The following is an 8,452-nucleotide window of genomic DNA, read 5'->3' as shown; positions in this document are numbered from 1 at the left end:
AAAACACGCATGCCCACGCACGAACACACACCTGGGGGATGAATGAATGGCAGGCCCTTACTACCACACAGGGCTCCTATTGATGACATCATTGCTGGGCATCTGGTCACTCCACCCTTTCCATGTTTCAGAGAGCCATTCAGTCAGCTTCAACTGCACCATGGCTCTTTCACAGACATGACGCCTATTGCTTATTTTCTAGTGATTATTCAATTTAGCCGGCTCCAGTCATGAACAACTTTTCTGATAGCACAATCAACAACTGGCCAGTTTATGCCCTTCCATCAGTACAGAACAGTCGTCTGTGGATAGAGAGAATTTAAATCAATATGTCCAATGCATGTGTAATCACTTTGCTATCTTGATATTGTTGGAATTTGCCAAAAGAGAGAAAAATAAACATATTGAAACCCCTCTGTGTCGTAAATTTGACCATAATGACACTCTTCAAATAGCAGGTCCCATTTAATATAAAATACATTATCCAAATATGCCCTTGTTGGGACGTTGCTTATAGTTCTCATGCAAGGAAAGACCGAGTTCAGTCTGACTTTGGTTGTAATGGTTGGAAGATTACCGAGTCTGGGGACGTTTATTACTCTTCATGAGCGAAACATGAATGAGAAAAGTACAGCAGGACTGCCAGCTTTTGGTAAAATTATTGAATTTAAACAGTGATTCAAGTAATGACTGAGAGGATGCTGCTGAAAAAACTTAATAAATCAATACCAACTGGCACGCCATGATGTTGAATAAACCACAAAAAACTTGGATAAATGTTGGAAACCGCCTTTTTTTATTCTCTCTCTCTCTCTCTCTCTCTCTCTCTCTCCGTTCACTCCGTTCACTGTTTCGGTTCAAGATCCACTTGGAATCACAATCTCGATCTGATCTCTAAATCAGCCAATGGCTTAGTCCCAGTAGGTCTTTCAGGAAAAGGCTAGTCCAGCTTTCCAATTGCAAACATGGAGCAGCTTTCCTTTCAAGGTCCACTACCAAAGCACAGGGCCAGCTAACACGGTGCCAATTAAACACTGAATGCTAAGCCTGTACTGGTCTTACGAACCCTCTGTTGGGAGTCACCTGGTGAACGATAAGGAACCACTGTAGTTCATCCAGGTTGTTAGCTCGCGTCCAAACCATGATTTCCAATTAATGAGAGTTTATGCATTCGCCCTGCAAATGCTTGGCACGTTTTAAATGTAAGGTCTATTTGATACTTGTAATACATCTTGTAGCAATGAATAGCTGGGTTGTAGTAGTGAAATGTGAACCGATGTCATTTACTGCTGTGCTTTGGTGATTAACCCCGAGAGAGTGCTATCATGTAACGATCATACAACAGCAGCAGGTTTTAGCCAACAACACAATGCCCCTTTATGTATTACACTTATCCAGTGTTATGTCTTGCATCAAGATTATTAATCGGCCGTTGGAGCTACAAGGCAAGTAAGGAGAGACGTTTTTGTGGAAGACTTTCCACAAAACGCCACGTGTTTAACGCCAATATATAGATTGATTTCATAATCAGATTTGTGTGATTGAAGAGCAAAAGAGCAGGGTGATTTCATGGAAGGTAAGTTTGGGAGGGAGAGGAGAGTTCAGGGAGGGGGAACACGAGCAAGAGACGCCTCTGAAATCCCCTGTTCTCGTCTCTTTTCGTTCCCTTCCCTCCTCTTCATCCTACCCCACCCCTCTTTGCGCGGCTAACACCCCACCCCATCCTGCTCACTCCCCTCCCTCGTCAGTGCAGCCAGCCACAGACACTTGCTTTTTGTATGAAGGGGTTTAACCCAATGAACAATCCTGTCTGTCTTTCCCAAAAATAAGCCAGTGGGAGAGGGATCGCAGAGTAAGCCAGGGAGATTGGAGCAGCGAGGTGCACAGCCCCTGGTTATAAGTCCTGGGAGTGCTGCTTGGACCCACAGCCTTTAGCTCAATATACACTGCCTGCCTGACTGCCTGACTGACTTGACTGACTGACCGAGTCTCACTCCACTGTTACTCACTCTCTCTCCCTCTCCTGTCCTGCTCCCTCGCTCCTTCCCTCCTACTTTCCACCCTGGAGAGCGAGAGCGCACAGATTGTGAAGGTGTTCCTCAGACCTGCGTCTGGACAGCTTGAAGACGGCACAGAGGATTTTTCACTCTTCTCTTACTTGCTCTCTCATCCTCGCTCTCAATTTGACCGAAGCTCATGGATGGACTTTTTTTGCTTTTGGCCAGAGGCAGAAAATTAAAAGTTAAATAGACAATTTGCTCCACCTGCAGTTGAAAATATTGTTTTTTTTACTTTTTGCTTGTTTTTTTCCCTCCCTGCACTTGTGAGCAGCACTGGACCGACTCAGGGTGCAAACTCTTTGCCCGGGAGGACACCATTCCTCTGTTTTGGCTGCATGTTCATTGAATATCTGATGCCATTGCATCCCATGGGAGACACGCGTGGCTGAAGCAAGGAGGGAGGTAGAAGAGAGACCCACCTGAAGCTCACACCTACCGCTGCCCTTACCCAGTGCTCCCCCCTGCACCTCAACGCCCTGAGGAGAGAGAGGTAAGCCCTACCTGCCCTCACGTTTCTCTGGGGCTCTGTCAGCATCCTTGTGTCCTGTCATCTCTTCTCTTTTCACTTTTATCACATGTGGCCCCGGTGGCTGAGGCCAAAAGAAACCGGAGGAGAGAACAGGAAAGACGAAAAAATTAAAATATAAAACAGACGGTGCAATATCTTAGTCATGGGACTTGCATAATTCTCCTCAGTCCTAAGCTAATGCTCAGAGTAACAGCTTGCAGATTAAAAAGAACCGGTGCAGTTTGTTCAACAAGTTCCAGACATTTAATAAAGGTGTATTAAATAATACAACTTAGAGTCTAATAATATTAAAGTTGTAGCTGTACCTCCTCTCTTGATCTGCTTCGAGTGTCCCCTGACTTTCTCTGTAGTCATAGTGGGAATGTTCTGTGAGGTTTTGCCCTAATGAATGATGGTATTGATTGTTGATTCAGGTGTAGGGCCAAGACATTGTTGATGCATCCATACTCAGGTACATCTGGGACTTATGCTGATGATGTTGCAGTGGGCATTGTGTGTGTATATGGGGCAGTGTGGCAGTGGGATACGTACAGTGGGTTTGGCTCAATAACTATATTACGATATTCTGATTGTCGTCCTAAGAGGGGTGTCCTCCATGTGGGCGGATCTTGTGTTTGTGTATGTGACTTTAACTGCTACTCATATAACCCATTCTGTTGGAATGGACTGCTGCTTGCTTGATGGATTTGGATGTTAACCTGAAAGTTTATTAAAGTTGACATTTTGAGTGGAATGTATTGACGTGAAGGAATACTGCTAAATGGACACATGGTCCTATCATTTTTCCTCTCCTCTTCTTTTCTCCTCGCCTCGTCCCACTGTTGCTTCACTCTGTCCATCCACTGTGACGCCTCTGGCAAGCGACGCTGCATTCCACTGTAACGACATCCCTCCGTCGCAAACAGAAAGAGGACGGATAGCCGTGACTCTTATGTCCCCAGGTATCCCGCATGACAAACTAACAGAGGGATAGAACAGAGATGAACAAAAGGGGAAAGACCAAGAGGAACACATTTATTGAACATGTGCAAAAACGCATGCTTTGCTGAGAAAATACATTTTTCAATCACATGTGTTTCAGTGCACCAACAGCAGGCATTCTTCGCAAAGGAAGGAGGGAGACACAGAGAGAGAGAGAGAGAGCGAGAGAGAGAGAGAGAGAGAGAGAGAGAGAGAGAGAGAGAGAGAGAGAGAGGTGTAGAGGGAAGGTAAGAAAAAGAGAGAGGAGGGAGAGAGTCTGGAAAAGACAGTGTGCTGGAGTTCTGAGCTCCAAAAACATTTGGCAGCATCGTCTATTTCGCTGGCGGAAAGCAAAGTCAACTGGATATACCTGTGTGTGTGTGTGTGTGTGTGTGTGTGTGTGTGTGTGTGTGTGTGTTGGTGCACGTGCAGCCACATATGCATGCTCCTAGGTGACCGAATCTGTGTGAGTATCAAAGTATGTTACACCATCCTTCAAGGGGGAGTGGGTGAATGGATACACACTAAAGCGTGAACTCTCCCCCCTGGCAATGAGGTACAACAGGAGTTTATCAGGTCTGCAAAGCTGCCGGTGCGCAGCAGCAGTGTCTGCTTTACTGTTCAAAGTAGCATTTGCTCATAAAGTTTCAGGGCCTCTCTTATTGACTCAGTTGTTTCCAGTCAGCTTCCCACCCTTTCTTTGTTTCTATTAAAGTACCTATAAGTCAGGAGATTTTATGCCCCGCTCTACATCACAAGCCTTTTTTCTTGGCATGTATTCTCAATGCCTGGCACATGCATGATGGCAACATTGTGCTGTAACCATGGCCACCCCCATGCCACTGACTGGGACTCTCTGTTCTCCAGTGGGTGGCAACTGGTCACTCACTTTGTCACCGGTGGCTACGAGCCACTCAAGTGTGTTTGTGCGTGCAGTACATTATTTAACCGCAACTAACAGCCTCCAGCCAGCCGCCCATTCAGGCTTTTGATACAAAGGACTGAAGCGCGACCGACCATACACAAACAACAGTCACGCTGAATGCACAGTGGCACACACCGCAAACTTTATGCCCCGTGCAATACCAACACCTACATGGATTTAACACTCCTCACACACACACACACACGCACACGCACACACATACATTCCAAACAGATGAACACGCTCACACAGCCAAACCGCCTGTTCATTTGGAGCTGAGACTCTCGCGCCCCACTGCTGTCACTTTATAGGCCAGAACATGTTGAATTTGGGACTTTTAAGGCTCTAAACTCAACACCAGCTCTCTCCTTTTTTCTTTTCTTTTTTTTTTTTACATTTTTGAGGATAACTCTTGCTCTGATATCAAGGTGAAAGAACAAGGTCTTCTCTGTAGATCTGTAAGCTTTTTGGGGAGATTTCATCCTCATTAGGGCAGCACAGTGAAATCTGAGGCTCAGATCAGTCTTTGCTTGAAAATCTCTCACTCCTGCTTCATCAAAGAGAGACAGGTAGAGTGGATTCATACTTTCCCTAGGGAATCGAAAAGGCGTTTTTCAAAGAGCAGAGAGAGCAAAAGAAAGACAGGAAGCGAAAGGATTTTAACTGAAGTTATAGGAGCTCCCTCTGCCTTGATGCCTTTTTCTGTTCCTCACCCCTCTTTGGATGTAATAGTCTACACTTTGTTGCCACAAGGGGGCAGAATACCAGGCAGCTCACTGTCGCACACAACACATGTCATCTTGTAGTGAAGAGAAAACCTGTTGCAGTCTTTATGACTGCTTTATTGAGTCTTATTCTCTAAATCTAAACTTACAATAAATCATCTCATAACACAGATAATATTCACGGTAGTTTCTTATTCCTCTTTCACTCTTTGATCATCATGATTTAGAGATTCAGTATTTAAAAACTTAGCCAAAGATCTATGTGTCTGTAGTCTTCTTTAATGAAGCCACTTTGAAACATTTCTCAAAACATTCATCTGTCACTTGCATGAGTGTGATACTTCCCTGACTTGTACTACCTAATACCTTTCAGTGCGTTTTTCTGTATTATGTTTTTGCATGTGTGCGTGTGTGCGTGTGTGTGTGTGTGTGTGTGTGTGCTTGAGTGCACATGTGCTTCTCTTACTGTTAGTCCGATGCCAGTGCTAGCAGGAAATGAAGGAGAATGCCACTCATTCTCAAGGAAAAGTAAACGCCCACTTATCCCTTTACTTCCCTGGAACCCAAACACATTCAGAACACACACACACACACACACACACACACACACACACACACACACACACACACATTTCCCCTTTTGTTTCATAGGTGCTTTGACTTAAAGAGGAAAGAGTGTGAGAGGGCACTCCTTTAATGGCTTCACCAACAAGAGTGTGTTTTCTTTTCAGCCGGAAGACCTGTAATCATAGCCACACACACACACACACACATTCTGTACGTGCCCACACTCTTCAGCACGTATTATAAGGCATGCTAATGATGTCGCTGATAAACTGAATGAAGAATTGCAGTAAAGGGCGGTGGAAACAGAATGCATTAGGCCCTGGTCCTAATCAGAGCCCGGACCATAAGATTCAAGATTAATAGACTGGATTTGTTTTTCAACTGAACAGAAGAAAAAGACGTATTGCTGCGTGCAGATGCATGAAGATTTGCATCTTGTCTCCCTTTACTTCCATTATGCCTCATGTGTTTATACTGTCTAAGCTTGTTTGCACATCGCCAGTAGCCGTCTTGGCCTGGACACGTAGCTGATATATGTGGAAGTCAGTCAGCTATATGGCAGATAATGAATCTGCACAAACATATGGCTCTCCAGAGTGGATGGCGCAGCACGTTATTTAATCAGGCCCTTATATTGAAGGACATTGTTTTGGCTCTCAGCTCTGTACGAGCCCTGAAGAACAGCAGAGTACAGTAGGAGAAGTAGGAAAACAAAAAAACAGTAGAAAACGTTCTATTATTCTCATTCTGTTTTTAAATTTTGGCAACTTAACGTATTTATTTTTCTCTCTATTTTTCTGTCGCTCTATTATTCATTTATCTGTCTCCCTTTATGTGTGTTTATCTGTCTCCCACTTGCTCTTTCGTTCCCTCATAACTGTGTCTGGACTAGATAGAGTTTTTCCACAGGGCTGGCAGCAACAGGGGGACAGAGAAAGAGAGACAGGGAGAGCAAGCAATGGGGAGGCTTGGCAGATGCCCCATGTTATTTTTCCTCTGCCTCCCATTGACTCTGTCAGCAGTGGCTCAGTCATAGCACGGCCTCTGAGCTCAGAGGGGGCTCGACAACATGCCCTCCTCAGCTATCAGAGGGAACTTATCGCAGGCACGCTTCGGAGACAGAAGCACTTTCACCATTGCATTGCCACTTTTTGTCCTACAAACATTCTCCTTTCTTTTTGACTTTGTTCTAGTTCCCCAAACTTTTCTTCCATAATTTTCGTCTGGTAAAGAATACAAATCCTCTTCTCAAACCCAACTCTTAAACTAAAATCCTGTGGTAAAGCAACCTTCTTCTCCAACACCAGACCTTGAGGCCTGAACAAGGCGCAACAACCAAGTCTCGGACAAAACACACATTGAGCAATGCTTCCTGGAGTCAAATCTATGTTTTTCCAATAGTGTGCCGGAGCGTTTTTGGGACGGCAGCTCGTGTTTTTAAAGAGAATCCAGCAGGAACAAACGGGAATGAGAGCCTCAGTGCTCAACCAGCAACAGTGCTGTTCCTGGTTAATGGGATGTGACACCTTGAGCTCTGCTCTCCTTCAATGCTGGATACAAAGAAGCAAGAGTTTCACCATGTCGCCTGAGGATGTGTGTGACCTCCCCACTAACAGTCTTAGTTTTTGGGAGAAAAAAAAGTTGAATCCATAACACAGAGTGAAGCCAAATGAAGATTGTTTGATGTTTGATTGGTTTAGGTAGCTGTACAAATGACCATGAGTGTACAGTACATGCAGGAAGGTTTATTTGCCTTTTTTTTCCTTCTCTGCTCCCCCTTATTCATTGCCCCTCAATTCACCGTCTGGCAAGAATTGTGTTTGGGGCTTCCAAAAGCAGGATGTTTGGGCCAACTCTTAACAGGGGTCAACTCCTCGGTATAAAACTCACAATTTCCCTCTTTTCATCTTGTGACAGATGTACTTCCCAAGTCAACTGTTTATTTTTATTATTTCCCTTCAAATGCAGGATGGATATATCTCTCACTGATGGGTCAATATTGAGTAACGGGTTGGAAACAGCTCTTCTGAGACCATTTGAATAGCTCCAGACTTTGTTATTGTTCAGTCTGAACTTGATTTAGAAATGTGTGTGTAGGTGTTCCTTGACCTTCCTGTTGGTTTGGTTCCCTCGGAGCGAGAGGGCCACATTTTCTGGAGTAGGTAATTTTATCCCACTGCTGTTAATTTATCCCCCTAAATGTTACACTCTGTTCCTTTAACAAACTGGCACAGGTTACCACTTTCTGCCCAAAGACCTCAAATTTAGCTTGGCTCACAATGTTCCTCAAAGAGATGGACTTAGGATGACTTTTGTTTTACATTATATCACCCCTGGCATCTGAGTTGTTTCTTTTTTCATTTTGTCACACCATATTATGCATCTAAAGAGCACACATCACACCACCAATGGTTCATACAATATTTGTTGACACTGAAATATATTTACCATACCTTCAATCCTATGTAAAGACACAATCTGAAAAAACACAACAATGTAGCCTGAGCTGTTACAGTATTCCATGTTTCTTCGATGCAGGGTGCAGGTTCCCCTGAGATTTAAATGGCCATGGCTTAGAGACTTAATCCTTTCTGAACAGACTTTGAGCCTATTGAGCAACATGTGTTTCATAATGGACTGCTCAGAGGATTTAGGCAGAATACAACACATCCAGCCCTTCAAAGCT

At 44.3% G+C, this 8,452-nt stretch overlaps 1 protein-coding gene across 1 annotated transcript in view; it reads left to right on the top strand.

Annotated features, from left to right (window-relative positions):
- The first annotated feature begins 1,910 nt into the window (after nt 1–1,910).
- The window catches only part of col8a2 (collagen, type VIII, alpha 2), a 39,837-nt gene continuing 33,295 nt past the window's right edge, over nt 1,911–8,452 (top strand). Inside the window, exon 1 of the mRNA XM_068710974.1 lies at nt 1,911–2,550. The gene's annotated coding sequence lies outside the window, so the exon portion shown is untranslated. The remainder of the gene's footprint in view (nt 2,551–8,452) is intronic.

Source organism: Cebidichthys violaceus, unplaced genomic scaffold (assembly GCF_023349555.1).
Source record: "Cebidichthys violaceus isolate CVI_PGR_0920_01 unplaced genomic scaffold, fCebVio1.0.p SCAF_16, whole genome shotgun sequence".
Taxonomy (NCBI): Eukaryota; Metazoa; Chordata; class Actinopteri; order Perciformes; family Stichaeidae; genus Cebidichthys; species Cebidichthys violaceus.
Note: the sequence above shows the minus strand (reverse complement) of the source record. Positions and strands in the feature narration are given on the sequence as shown.